The sequence below is a fragment of the Castor canadensis genome, chromosome 11 (assembly GCF_047511655.1).
Source record: "Castor canadensis chromosome 11, mCasCan1.hap1v2, whole genome shotgun sequence".
In the NCBI taxonomy this organism is placed as follows: domain Eukaryota; kingdom Metazoa; phylum Chordata; class Mammalia; order Rodentia; family Castoridae; genus Castor; species Castor canadensis.
In genome coordinates, this window is record NC_133396.1 from 44,010,560 (window position 1) to 44,026,242 (window position 15,683).

General features: G+C 39.7%; 1 protein-coding gene across 6 annotated transcripts in view; it reads right to left on the reverse strand.

Annotated features, from left to right (window-relative positions):
• The window catches only part of Fam222b (family with sequence similarity 222 member B), a 70,282-nt gene that overhangs the window by 37,869 nt on the left and 16,730 nt on the right, over positions 1-15,683 (reverse strand). Inside the window, exons 1-2 of one of the 6 annotated variants that reach the window (XM_074046479.1) lie at positions 5,254-5,497; positions 1,801-1,846 (exon numbers count right to left, since the gene is read on the reverse strand). The exons of 1 other annotated variant lie outside the window; for it this stretch is intronic. The gene's annotated coding sequence lies outside the window, so the exon portion shown is untranslated. 4 more of the 6 variants (XM_074046477.1, XM_074046478.1, XM_074046480.1 and 1 more) reach the window with 4 other exon arrangements.

Consider the following 15,683-nt stretch of genomic DNA (forward strand, 5'->3'; position numbering starts at 1 on the left):
TTCCTTGTAGCTGGTATGATAAGAATGTACCATCATGCTGGGGTTTATTTGTTGAGATGGGGGTCTTGCTAACTTTTTGCCTGGGCTGGCCTTGAACCATGATCCACCCAATCTCTACCTCCCAAGTAGCCTAGATTTCAAGAATTAGGTACTCTGCCTTGCCCCTGGTCCTCCACCCCCAACTCCTCTTTTATTGGTAGTACTGGGGGTTGAATTCAGTACCTTGCACATGGTTAGGAGGCACTCTACCACTTGAACCACTCTGCCAGCCCCCTTTACTCTTGATTAGGAATAGTATCCTGGTCTTTGGGTTCTCTTGACAACTAAAGAAATAAAAACAGACTCCCAAGGAGATGGCAAATTACTTATTTATCTACTTACTTACTAATTTATTTATGCCATTGCTGGGGACAGAGCCCATAGCCTAAAGGATGCTGAACATATACTGTGCCACTGAGCTACTCCTCAATCCTCAAATCATTTTATATAAGAATTCTGGAAGTTTTGGGAGAAAATAGTTAAATACATTGCACCCAAATCCAGAGGAGCTGGGTGCAATGGTGTATGCTTGTAATCCTAGCTACTCAGGATGCTGAGACAGGAGAACTGAGAGTTCAAGGACAGCCTGGGAAACACAGCAAGATCAAGTTTTTGTTTTTGTTTTTAATTTAGAGAACAAAAGATTTCAAATTCAGAGACCTTGGCTCTAGGTCTGACCTCACTACTATTTGGACACTCATAAGGCATTTGGACACTCACAGGGAATATTAGTTTTCCTTACCTCAGAGAAATACTGAGAACAATGAGAGAATATTTATTCAATTAATTGGATGAAAATTAACCTAAAAATACAAAAATATTTATCTTAATACTGGAAATTATTCTTGAGCTAAAATAACTCGTCTTAAACTTTTTTGAGTTGTTATGTAATTATACCCTAAACACATTTAATTTCAAGGTATAATACATATTTGCCAGATAGTGGTAGCTCACGCTTATACTCCTTGCTACTCAGGAGGCAGAGATCAGGAAAATCGTGCTTCAAAACCAGCCATGGGCAAATAGTTCAGGAGACCTTATCTCAAAAATACCCAATACAAAAAAGGACTGTGAAGTGGTTCAAGTGGTAGAGCGCCTGCCTAGCAAGGATGAGGCCCAGGGTTCAAACTCCAGTACCACCAAAAAAACCCCCAAAAACCAAGTATAATATGTACTCGAGATTCCAAAGAATTCTTTTAAGCCAAGCCCAGATTTTTTTTTTCTTTTACTTTATAAATTTACAGATAATGAAATCTCTCATTAAGCAAAAGTCTGGCCAAACAAAAGAACTCTCCAGTGTTTATAGAATGTTAACACATAGAACAAGGCTGGGGGAAGGAAGCAAAGGCCTGTATTCTAAAAAAGCAAATGAACAATTCGAGTGTGAGGTTGGGGGAAGAAATGGTGGGTTAAAAATTATCAGAAAGATAACTTTGTTTTGAATGGCTTTAACAACCCCATAATGCATACGTATCAGAAACAGTCTGGGTAATTAATTCAGTAGACTCTTCCCCCTTTCACTACCAGATTGAACACCTTTGAGGATAATCTCCCTCACTCTCGTAGAGCTCAGTTGGAAGATTCATTATTTATGCTCTCAATTGTTTACACTGTCCTATTTTTCCATCCTTCCAGGCCCAAGGGCAGTGTTATCACTGGCCTGTTTCCAAAACGAATGTGTTAGCTATTGCCGTGCTAGTTACAAAACCAAAAATAATCAAACACAGTGGTATATTAATATTGGAACATAACCTCACCCACCATTTGATCCAGTAGAGAAGCTGATGACAATGCTGGCCCAGGTTACCTACCAAAAGCAAAATTATCTTAGGTAAAGTGAAATCCACACATCATTCTGGTTATTTTTATTTATTTACAGGATCTTACTTTGTACATCAATTGGCCTACTATTCCCAATCCTGTGATTACATAGGTGGCAAGGTTGGCTATTTTGAGCCACTGAATGACACACATGCACATCCAACAAGGAATTTAAAAGGGCAGTATTATTAGAAAGGCAACTCTGGCCTTCACCAAGAGCCAACCTCAAAACCAGTAGGAGTAAACTGATTGCGATGCAATTTGCCTAGCAACCATTCTTTAGTAAGTGTTCAGTCACTTACTAAACAATCAACTCCACCTCCTATCTGATTATAGACTCCACTGAGTCCTCTACCCTTAGGATTCATAGCAAACAACTTACTCAAAAGATTCAGCTTCTAAGTGTCGAGCCCTGGGGAAGAGGTTTGTGCTTAAACACATACAAAATATTGTCTCTGACACAAGATTGACAAAGTTGAAAAGCTAAAAATTATCATCAGTCACATCTCTATGTAAATGCATTCATTGTCTCTAAATAAATGTTTCACTTTGACAGCAGCATTCCCAGGTCTTTTTTGCTGCTAATATTTTCTCACCTTAAGTAAGCATTTCCCAATTCTAAATCTTACAACCCTCAAGCTGATTATTTAGAGAATTAAATAATGCCAAGGGTCCAATGTTTTCCACCACATTCTCAAGGGGATCCTTTTACACTTCTGATGTGAATGAGGAATTAGGTTGGAGTTTCCCTTTAGAGAGAACATAGGACCATTTTTCTTAACACATCCACACAGAAATGAACAGGATGGATAAAAACAGACTGCTAAAGAAAATTAAATTGGTTACTTTAACCTCAGCAGAATCATATCCCCTCAACCTAACAAATTATAAGAAGTCAGGGCTTCAATTGTTTCCTTACAAGGGACCAAATTTGAGAGTTTGCAAGTCCCTTAAAATGAATGCTATTTGGAGAACAATTAGGTTATGCCTACTAATAGTTCCATACATAGCCTTTGTTTCCTGGGAAAAATTCTTTTGGGAACCCCAACCATGGAAAATACTGATTACACAAATCAGTCAAGAAAACAGAAATTTTTTTAAAACAAAGTGAGCAAAGTATATGAATGTAGCTTAATAAAGCTTTATTAACTGTTTACACATGGGTAAAGAAAGAAAAAGGAAAAGGAAAAAAAAAACACCTAAGATACCAAATAGGAGGGCAACTTGTTTTTTTTTTTTTTTTTCAGTAGAAATAAGTTTAAGTGCTACAGCCTCCAAGTGTTTGTTTCTGTTTTGTTTTGGTCACTTCCCCAACTTGCTATATCTTAGACATCAAAGTGCACATTATTTTATACACTAGCTTGCTGTCAAAGCTTCAGTGAATTTTAACAGTTCTTTCTCAGGTAATAAGTTAGGTAAAACAACATCCAGAGGATCCTCTTTCCCTCCCAATTTAAACATGATTCATGGAGCCTAATTTAGGGACAGAGTAATAAACTGAAAACTCCAAACCCAACACAGGACTATTGTGAATTTACTATTTTTTTGCACAACTCTATATTAAGACTACTAGAAATTTTTCATCTACTATGTATATATGTGTAAACATACACATATTTTTTGGTGGGACTGGGATTTGAACTCAGGGCTTTACACTTGCAAAGCAGCCGCTCTACTGCTTGAGCCACACCTCCAGTCCTGTATTACACATTTTTACATATACATGTATATACACGTGTGTGTATTTATTTATTTAGAGAGAGAGAAAGGAAAATACTTCCGGATCCCTGTTTGCTTCCACAACTGAGTAGGTTTCCTGTTCCATCATCCTTCTTCTTCATAATACTTGCTTTCACCCCAAATTGCTCTTACTTGGTAAGAGATCCAATAAATCAATGAAAAGATAAATTGCTTATCTACCTAAGACTGTAACACAACTCCAGCGTATCAATTTTGTCTTTAAACTTGGACTCCAGAGCTGGGGATGAAGCTCAGCAGTAGAATGCTGGCCTAGCATGCATGCAAGGCTCTGGATTCAGTCCCCAGCACCCCAAGAAAACAAACAAAAAATAGAACTCTAGTTATCAATCTTTGGAAACCGAACCTGAATTACAATAAGCTATGAATTTTAATTACTATTTACCCAAGTGTTGTCAAAATTTATATTTCTTCCTTCTGGCATTATAGCTCTTTGCTTATAACAGTAAGATAAACCTGGTATACACACACACTTTGTTTCTAACATAATTTTTGGGTAACCTACCTTCAACTGATAAACTTTCCTCTCAATTTAAAACACATGAAGGAGGCTGGGATGTAGCTCAAGTGGTGGAGCGCTTGCCTAGCAAGTGTGAGGTCCTGGGTTCAATACCCAGTACTGCAAAAATAAAACAAAACACATAAAGAAGTTTCTGATTTGGGCTGGAGATGAGACACATGTCCTTCAGAAAGAAAGGATCTGTTAGTAACTGAGGCAAAGTACTGAAGAGTGGCCACAGTCACTCAAATTAGGTTTGGGGAGTGGAACCTTTCAAAAAATAAACGAATTAAATAAAATCCATCTAGATTTTTTTAGTTTTAGATGACAAAAACTAATCCATCCAGGAACCTATCAATACAAGAAATACACCAGGGTTGGCAGAGTGGCTCAAATGGTAGAGCACTAGCAAATGTAAAGACCAGAGTTCAAACTCCAGTACCGTTTAAAAAAAAAAAAAAAAAGGAAAGAGAAAAAAATACACCAATGAAGAAACTGATTAGACTTTCAAGTTTCAGTAACACTAAGGTAAGTTTGCCGGCTCTAACTAGGTTTCTTCAACAGGGCTAAGAAACTACACAAAGCCTGTGACAATGTGGGGGGTGGGGGGAATTTAGCAGAGTTAATTGCGAACAACTATCAGGATTATCGGATTTCCTTTGACAGGGACTGTTCCCTCTTTCCACTATAACCTCCTTCCCTTTCAGATTGCTGTCGCTGATTAAGGCAGATCAAAAGAGGAAAATGATGAAGGCAGCCTTAATGGACACGGATACTGTACAGTTCTGAAAACCTACTCCTAGAGTTTTTTTGTTTTTTTTTTTTTCGATTTACTGCATCAGATCACACACACACACGCACACACACACACACACACACACACAAAAAGGGCTCCTCTTTTCTTCTCTGTGCATTTTACTATGCCAACATCAACATATCAGTAAAAAGATATGAGTCCTGAATCTCCTTACCCAGCAGCCAGGATGAGATGAAGTGAGGAAAAAGAACGACGAAGGGTAGAACTGGATGACCAAGACAAACTGATAGGATATGCAGGTCTTTCTTCCCCGTCTCATTTCCCCTTTTCTTATAAGGTTAAGTCTGCTAAAGTCGCATCAGAAAAAGCATACACACACCTTGCGCGTTGGAAAGGTGGTGAGGTTCTCTCCCCAGAGCACGGTGGGGCTCCGGGCTCCGCCCCGCCAGCCTGGGACTTACTCAGACCAGTTCGCCCTAGCCCAGAGACGGTGGATGAGAAGGGGCTTGTAGCGGTCTCAGCAGGGGGAGGGGGAGGCGGCTACTCCGGGTGCCAGGCTCCTGGAGCAGAGCACTCCACAGTGCGCCCACACCCCCCTCCCCCAGCACGCTGCCACTTGCTCCCCTCCGCCGCCCGGAAGCCAACCCCGCCCCCTCAACTCCAACCCAGCTCTTTACAAGTCCCCTCCCATCTAGAGAGCCAATCGTGAGCCAGGGAACCAGCAGAGCGACTTGCCACGCAGCCAACTAGGGAGGCCCACTGGGAGGTCAGCCGCCAGAGATAGGCCAGCTACCCCAGACCCCGGCCCCAGCGCGGCTCCTCTTTGTTAACAAGCCCCCATCTCTCCAGGCCCCCACCTCAAAGCTGGGAGCTAAGCATCCCACAGCTGGCCCAGGTGATGTCGCACCCCTTCTACTCCTCCGCCCATTCTCTGCCTGGTTACTAAGAGTGAACCCCACCCCCCACCAGGCGGTACCTCCCAGAGTGCCTCAGACTTCCAAAGCAATTGCTACCAGGAGACAACCGACAGTAAAAATGATGCTCTCCAAGCCAGTCTGCCTCGCCCTCCTTTTCTGAGACTAATCAACTGCATTCCCTCAAAACCATGGAAGGATTTAAGTTTGCATATCAAATCAACTGTACACATCAATCTACTGTCTGAAACACCTGCTTCCTGTGACACCAAAACTAAGTGAGGGGGTGCATATGGGGAAAATATGTATGTGGAAGATGTGGAGTAGGTGGAGGGAACACAGCAAAGCATCTGCAGAAAACAAAGAAACTCAAACATACAAAAACACATTAGTTGGCTCTAATCTGTGTCAGATCCAAGACATCAACATCCGATAAACTCAAAATAATCCCCTTAGCAGGATTCAGTACAATTAGGATGCAAACACTTAAGTCTCGTTCAAACCATACACCTAATATTAGTAAAAACTTTCAGCAACTGCCAAGCCACTGTATAACTGAAAATAAGCATCCAAACTTCAGTGACTAATACCGGTGTTACAGACATAACACTGCTGGGATGGAATATGCTAAAGACCATAGTATATTTTCTTAGGTGTAGTGGAAAAGCAGTACATGGAATTCATTTTAAAGAAAAAAAAAAATGCTGGGGGTGTAGATCCTGGAACTTAACATGCACAAAGCCCTGGGTTCCATCACAGGAAAGGAAAGAGAAAAGGAGAAAAAGGGAAGTTGAATGGGAAGGGGAAGGATAAAAGAAGAGAGAAGAGCAAGAGAGGAGAAAGTGGGAGTCCAGGAATTCAAGCTATTATGTAGGTTTTCCTATATATTATGTAAGTTGTCCACAGATTTCTCACAGATTCTGCAATTGCAAAATGTTAAATAGTTACATCACATTCTATAACCTTGCTGAATTTTCCAAGCACTACTATACTTTAAGGCAAAATGGGGTAGGCACAGTGGCTCAACCGTATAATCCCAACTACTCGGGAGGCAAAGATCTGTAGAATGATTGTTAAAGGCCAGAGAGAAAGCATAAACAGGACGATTGCAGTCCAGGCCTGCTAGATATAAAGCGAGACCCTATCTCAAAAATAACACACACACACACACACAAAACCCACTTGGAGTGGCTCAAGTGGTACAGAACACCTGCCCAGCAAGCAGAAGGACCTGAGTTCAAATCCCATACAGGGGGAGGGAAAAAAAAAGGCTAGGAATGTAACTCAGTGATAAAGCACTGAGTCTAGCATGTGTACCCCAAAGAAGAAAATAAAAACAAAAATAAACTGAGCTACACTAAGTCCTATTTTATGAAAACATATGAATATTATATACATAACTACAGATCCAAGAAAATATCTAGATGCATACACACCAATCTGTCAACAATGGTTATCCCTGAGATAAGGTAAGAGGAGTAGAGAGGAGTGAAGGAGATTTTCACTTTTATTCTGTATTTAAAGAAATACAAAGTATGTATTGGTTGTATAATTTTTAATAGCTGAGTAAAATTACAGATTTTTTAATCATTCTTAAGTTTTCTATGTCGACTATACATCATAAAAGCAGTGAAAGATATTAACACGCAAACATCTAGGGCTCAGGGACATGGCTCAAGTGGTACATACAGGTGCCTGCCTGGCAAGCACAAGGCCATGAGTTCAAACCCCAGTACCACCAAAAAGCAAAACAAACAAAAAAACCATAAACATTTCTCAGAGATAAAAAGGATCAACAGGCTGGACTAAACACTGGTTTAGATAACATCTACCTAGTCTAATCAGCTTGCTTTTGTTATTTCCTGAGCATATTATTTTGCAAATTTCTCAAATGGTATTTATAACAAGTGAAAAGCAAACAAAACCCAAATAATTTTGACACTTATTTTATTCCAAAGTATACATCGGGGACTGGTGGTACACATCTGTAATCCCAACATTAAGGAGGTGGAGGTAGAGAATCATGAGTTTGAGGGCAGCCTAGGCCATAGAAAGACTGTTTCAAAAAACAAAAAAACAAAAAACAAAAAAAACAAGAAAACAAAACCAAGGGCTGGGGATGCAGCAGAATGGTAAGAGCACTGGCCTACAATGCATATGTGTGTGTATACATATATATTTACACATATACATATAAACTTGCCTGGCAAGTGCTCTAATACTTGAGACATATCCCCAGTCCTTTTGCTTTTTAGTTTATTTTTCAGATGGAGCTCATGCTTTTTCTGGGCCTGTCTCAAATCATGATCCTTCCATCTCCCAAGTAGCTGAGATTATAGACATGTTCCACCATGCCTGGCAGGGTCTCACTATGTATAACCCAGGCTGTTTTCCAGGCTGGCATTAAACTCTCTATCTTCCTGTCTCAGTCTATTAGATGCTGGGACTAAAGGCATTCACCATCACACTTGGCTGTGAGATATTCTTTAACTGTTGGTTTTGCTTGTTTTTAACTGCCTGCACTTTCTCTTTTACACACTAGAGGGAAGTATAAAATCCCTCTAGTATAAAACTAGAGGGAAGTGTAAAATCACTGTATCTTTGGGATTTTATTCATTCATTCACTCACATCACCAAATACCATGTTCCTGTGTGTCAGAAACTGTATGATACCCCAGAGACAAAAAGATAAAGATGGCTGGTGGAGTGGCTCAAGTGATAGAGTGCATGCTTAGGGAGCATCAGGCCCTGGGTTCAAACCCCAGGACTGCCAAAAAAAAAAAAAAAAAAAAAAAAGTATGCACAAGGCCCTGTGTTCAATTCCCAGTACCAAATAACAAGAAGAATTCAAACCCCAGTACTGCTGAAAAATAAAAAAATAAAAAAAAAACAACATCCAAATAACAAGAAGAAGAAGAAGAAGAATAGCCCAGCAGTGGTGTTCATGCCTTATTCCCAGCTTCCTGGGAGGCTGAAGTAGAAGGACTGATTAAGCAAACAAGTTCAAGACCAGGCTGGTCTCAAGGCTCACACCTGTAATCCTAGCTACTTGGCAGGTTAAGATCGGGAGAATTGTGGTTCAAAGCCAGCCTAGGCAAATAGTTCAAAAGACCCCATCACCAAAATAACCAAAGCAAAATGGACTGAAGTTTGGCTCGAGTGGTAGAATGCCAGCTTTGCAAGCTTGAAGCCCTGAGTTCAAACCCTATTCTCACCAAAAAAAAAAAAAAAAAAAAAAAAAACCCAGCCTGGTCAACACAATGAGTACTCTACAAAACTCCAAAAAAGAATGGTTATAATAACAATATAATCATACTTATTAATAATAATTACAAGCACATACCTGCAATCCCAGAGGCAAGAAAATGGAGAGTTCAAGGCCAATAGCCTTTGAGAGACTATGGAATTGGGAAAGTCTATTAGAAAAATGGAGAAGTATTTCTAGTAGAAATACTATAATAATTCATATTAGATAAACCAGTGCATCCAAACTGGCTTTTCTATTAATAATCTTCCTTTCCATAACCTAAATGGAAATAACAAACATCTGGATGATATCTTTAAATTGCTATCTACAGAAAGTAGAGGCATTAACTGGAGAGGAAATTAGGAGAAATTACTCTAGACCCTATTGGAAAGAGAGTGTCTAGAATAAATGAGAGGGGCTAGAGGAATGGCTCCAGTGGTAGAGTACCTGCCTTGCAAGTATGAAGGAGGCCCTGAGTTCAAACCCCAGCACCACCAAAAATAAATAAATAAATAAATGAGAGCCAGACATGATGATCTATGCCTATAATCCCAAGACTCTGAAAGCTGATGTAAAAGGATCTGGAATTCAGGGCTAGCTTGGCTACATAGCAAAAATAAAAAAGGGGGGAGAGAGAGACATATACATAGACAAAAATGAGAAAGAAAACTTGTGAATCAAGCGTGATTTGGCCAATTTTCTTCTATCTAATGCCAAAGCCAATGGCTTCTCCTGTAGATAAAATGGCACAGTTCCTGAAAAAGCCCTGGACGCTGTTTCCCCACAATCCTATAATCTGTCAGAAGATAGAAAACAAAAAGAAGGCTGTGCCAGCCAGAAAAGGCAATTATAACCAACACAGAGCCAACGCTTTACTTTAGACAGAAGGAGCTTTTCTATATATCTTTGGAAAGAAACAAAAGAAGCTTACCATTGCTCAAAAAAAAAACCAAGCAATTAATTTAACCAAACACCATGTTGGATTAGCACCTGAAGTAATAGGCTGCCTTCTCAATTCATATTCAAATAATATTGCTGCAGGTACAGGTGGATCATGTCTGTAATCCTAGCTACTTGAGAGGCTGAGATCAGGAGGATCTCAGTTTCAGGCCAGCCCAGGAAAATAGTTCTCAAAACCCCATCTCCAAAATAATCAGAGTACCAGGCAGCAGTGGCTCAAACCTGTTATCCTAGCTGCTCAGGAGGCAGAGGATTAGGGGGATAAGGAAGCAAATGGTTCATGAGACCCTATCGCAAAAATGGCCAACATAAAAAAAAAAGGACTGGCAGAGTGGCTCAAGTGGTAGAATGCCTGTCTAGCAAGCGTGAAACCCTGAGTTCAAATCCCAGTATCATCAAAAAAAAAAAAAAAAGGAAAAGAAATATTTGCAATGCTTATTAAAGAGCTGATGACCACAACACATAGGGAAGATGTGATGATGTCATGCCCAGCTATCCTAAATATTTTTAGGAATGTATTACTTATACTAGGCATCCTTATCTTTTGGTAGTACTAGCTACATGTCAGTAAGAAAAAGACAAAAGTCCAAGGGGAAAATATTCAAAAGCATGAACTAGTAAGTCACAGAATACATAAAGTCAAAAATTACATGGCCCAGGGCAGTGGCTCATACTGTAATCCCAGCCTCCAGGAGACAGATCAAGGAGAGATCAAGAGGATCAGGGTTTGAGGCCAGCATATGCAAAAAGTTACCAAGATTCCATCTCAACAAATAAGCCAGGTGTGGTGATGTACACTGTAATCCCAGTACCGTGAGGCATAGGTAGGAGGATTGTAGTCTGAGGCCAGTTGGGACAAACAATGAGACTATATAGAAAAAATAACTAAAGTAAAAAGGACTGGGAGAGATGGCTCACATGGTAGAGCAAAGGCCCTGAGTTCAAACCTCAATATCACCCCCCCTAAAAAATTACAAAATAGACTTTATGCCACATTGTTAGGTAGTGGTTGAAAGTGCTTCCTCCAAATAATCCTAAAGATATTTTGACTTAAGAATACTACCAACAGCAAACTTCCACAGAAATTGTGATTATTCTGAATGAAAATAAATAAATAGTTGTGCGGGGTGGTACAGCTCCTGACTAACAAACTCAAGACTCTGAGATCAAATGCTAGTACTACCAAAAGATAATGATGCGTAGTATAAGTAACACATTCCTAAAAATATTTAGGATAGCTGGGCATGATAACACATACCTTCAGTCCCAGCTACTCAGAAGACTGAGGTAGGAGGATTGCTTGAGCCCCAGAGTTTGAGGCCAGTCTAGACAACATAGCAAAACCCCACCTAGAGCTGGTGATGGTGGATCACTACTATAATCCTTGCTACTTGGAAAGCTGACATCGAGAAGATCATAGTTTGAGGCCAGTCAGGGCAAAGAGTTCTTGACACTCCATCTCCAAAATAACCAGAGCGAAATATACTGGAGGTGTGGCTCAAGCAGTAGAGTGCCTGCTACTTGGAAAGCTGACATCGAGAAGATCATAGTTTGAGGCCAGTCAGGGCAAAGAGTTCTTGACACTCCATCTCCAAAATAACCAGAGCGAAATATACTGGAGGTGTGGCTCAAGCAGTAGAGTGCCCTTTTTAAAAGTGCAAAGCCCTGAGTTCAAACCACAGTCCTACCAAAAACAAAACAAAAACCATCTAAAAAAAAGAAAAAATGTATTAGTATAGAAGCTTTGTGAAGTACCTGTTCTGGGAAGGAAACTATTAAATAGAATGGATATGGATAAACTACAAATTAAATAAAAAGTAATCAAAATAAGAATATAAGAGGACTAGGCATGGTACTGCATACCAGTAAACCAAGCTATATGAAAGGCCAAGGCAGGAGGATTACAAGATTGAGGCCAGCCTGGGCTACTTCATGAGACCCCCGTCTCAAAACAGGTTGTAAAAGTGCTGGGGGTGTAGGTTAAGTGGTAGAAGACTTCCCTAGCATGCACAAGGCCCTAGGTTCAATCCCCAGTGGAAGGGAGGGAGGAAGAGAGGGAGGTAGAGAGGAGGAAATAAAGAATATAATTTACTTATGAACACAAAATAGCTGATGCCAATCCTTCAGTCTACAATAAATAAGGTAGATAATGAAAGCAAGTAACAGAAAGTCATGCTTAACTTAGTAACTGCCACAAAAGTAATACATCTGCAAGAAAGTAAGCTTACTCAACTGTCTTTGCTGTTGGAAGCAGGCTATTCAGGAACCTGTTTTCTAGCCACCAAATGCAAAAAAGAAAAGCCAATAGTGCCAAAGTACAGCAAAAGTTAGCATAATCTTCTCATCAAAAAGAAAAGAGAAACCCAAGCCTTTTACTTGTTCTTGATATAGAGATACTGGACTGTGGGGGAGAGGGACTCAAATTATAAAAAAAAATTCAGTTCCAACCTATGTAAAACCAATATTTTCATGTCACTTTATTCTAAAATTAGCAATACTATATTCCCTATACCAAAAACAATACAAAAGATCCCAACTGAGCTATCAGCAGGATAAGGTTCTGAGCATGTTCAGTTTTAGATCACATCCTGATTTTCCTTTTTTTTTTTTTTTTTCCAGTACTAGGGCTTGAACTCAGTCTGACGCTTGCTACCACTTGAGCCACCCTGCCAGCCCTTTTCCTCTGTTCCTAATGACACATTAGCAGCTAAGAAAATTTTAGTTTGACAGATTTGCATTTCAGCATTTTTCATCATTACGTTATAGGTAATGACACCAGTGATTCTATATTTAGACTCTCAGGTGTGAAACAAAGAGTGCTAGTTTTGCCTGAAATGGCACCATATCCCTCCTTGAATCCTAATTGAAACCATCACCTAATCCTGAATTAGTGTCTCTACAGTGTTGACTACAATAAACTAAAATGCTTTTTCTTTTTTGTTTTCTTTTTTTGCAGTACTGGACAAGATAGGGTCTTGCAGAACTATTTGCCCAGGCTGGCTTCAAACCATGATCCTCCTGCTCTCTGCCTCCTGAGTAGCTAGGATTAAAGGGATGAGACACTGGTGCCTGGCTAAAATGCTTTTACAATTTTTTTTTTCGATACTGAGGTTTGAACTCAGGCCCTATACCTTGATCCACCAGCTCTGTTTTGTGAAGGGTTTTCTTGAGAGCTATTTGCTCAGCTGCTCTGAACCTAGATCCTTCCTGATATCAGCCTCCTGAGTAGCTAGGATTACTGATATGAGCCACCGGCACCAGGCTGAAATATCTAACTTTAATAAAAAGTTGTTTCATTATGGTTCCATGATTACTGCATTCCAGAAATTAGGGTAGCAATATCTTTCCCCCACATTCCAAACCATTTTTCCTCAAACAGTGTTTATAAAAATATATCACCTTTCTCAAAAGGAACTTTTAAGCCTCTAACAGACATCAGGTTGCTAATTTTCACAACATCCCAATAAAGAACTATTATTTAGCATTTATATCACACTTTAACTTGCAAAAGTGTTTTACAATTATTTTCATTAGTAGTCATGCCTCACAACCACCCACCCTGAGCTATACTGGCTCTGTTATTCTCATTTTGACAGCTGAGAAAACTGATGCATCCTAAGGCCAAGGTCAAATATGTCAGCTTTTTCAAAGCCAAGGACCTAATTCTTTTTTTTTTTTTTTCCCCTGGAGACCTAATTCTTAAAGTCTCATTCACTCATTAATTATATGTATTGCTACTAACACTAGTGAAAACAGGTTTTTAAAGACCAAGAATCCACCTGCAAAATATTAACAAATTAACTTCAACAAAAATATATAACCAGTTGGAATATAAATAGCCAAGGTCAGTAACAGTGACACAGTAAGGTTTTTGTTTTGTTTTGTTTTTCGGGATATTTTTTGCAGTACTGGGTTTTGAACTCAGAACCACAGACTTGCTAGGCAGGTGTTCTACCACTTGAGCTACTACACCAGCCCCAGTTTTTTTGTTTTGTTTTGTCTTGTCTTGTCTTTGTAATGAAAGTTAATAGTAAAGTTTATTAGGAAAGGAATGTAGTGTAACAGGATAAAAGTGGGGAGAAATGAAGGAAAAAGGGATAAACATTTCCTGTTCTCCATGCAGGAAATGGGAGTAAACACTCAACACAGTAAGTTTTCCAAGAAAATGTCATCTAGATGAGCTAGATGCAGTAGTACACAGCTGTAATCTCAACCTGCTCAGGAGGCTGAGGCAAAAGGATTGCTTGAGCCCAGGAGTAGGAGGACAGCCTGGCAACATAGTAAGACCTTGTCTCAAAAAAACAAACAAATGATCAAGATTCAACGGCACATTCCTGTAATACCAACTCTCTGGAGCTGAGGCTGGTGAATCTCAAAAGTTGTAGTGTGGCAGGGCCAGGAGCTCACACTGGAGGCATGGCTCAAGAAGTAGAACACCTACTTTGCACCTAGCAAGTACAAAGGGCTGAGTTTAAACCCAAGTATCCCCCTCTCAATGTTAAATACCACATACTTTGAGAAGTTTTCCTCTATTCTTCCGATCTAAAGTAGCTATCTAAGCCAGGCGCTGGTGGCTCAGCTACTCAGGAGGCAGAGATCAGGAGGATCAAGGTTTGAAGCCAGGCCAGGCAAATAATTCCAGGAGACCCTATCTCAAAAATACCTAACAAATACCTAACATAAAAAAGGGCTGGTGGAGTGGCTTAAGGTGTAGGCCTTGAGTTCAAACTCCAGTACTGCAAAAAAAAAAATCATAAATTAAAAAAAAATAAAGTACCTATCTGATCATTCTCTATCATACCTGTTTTTCTCTGTACAGTATTTATCATTAATTGATCTTTAAAAGTTGTCTGTTTGAGGATCAGGGTCTGGGGAAGGGGCAGCAGGCACCATGTCTGTCTGCTAAGGTGGAAAGGAGAAACCCCTGAAACAGCCCAAGATGTAGGTCAAGGAGATGGATGAGAGAGATAATGCTTTCAAGTAGAAACAAAAAAAGCAGCAGAAGAAACTTGAGGAAATAAACAAAGACTCTAGAGAAGTACTCCCTGGTCACAGGCATAGGAACTGGCACCAGTGGCTGACACCTGTAGTCCTAACTAGTCAGGAGGCAGAGAGCAGGAGGATCACGGTTCAAAACCAGCCCAAGCAAATAGTTTTGGAGACCCTATCCTGAAAAAAACCTTCACAAGAAAGGGCTGGTAGAGTGGTTCAAGGTATAGGCTCTGAGTTCAAGCCCCAGTACCACAAAAACAAAAAACAAATCTGGAGAAAAGCAAGCTGTTTCTTATGCCTGAAATGAAGGTGACCCTTGATTCCAGTTATATTCAAATATCTAGATTCCATGCCATAACATCTTTTGGCACCTATAATTGGAATGAAGTATTATTTTGGAATCTATTATATATTTAATAACAAACTTGTATAAATAAGTAAGTAAATAAAATGAATTAAAGTTGTCTGTCTACTCTTACTAGAATATAAGCTCCATAACAGCAAGGACTTTATCTTGTTTACTAGTGTATTACTAGTGCACAATACACAACAGAAATTCAATGCATTGAAGAATCTCAATAAATTTGGCAGACTAAGTTGTTAACTACTGAGGTTAAAAAAGGTGAAAAGGGGGTGGGGACATAGCACAGTTATAGAGTGCTTGCCTAGCATATGCAAGAACCTGGATTCAGCTGG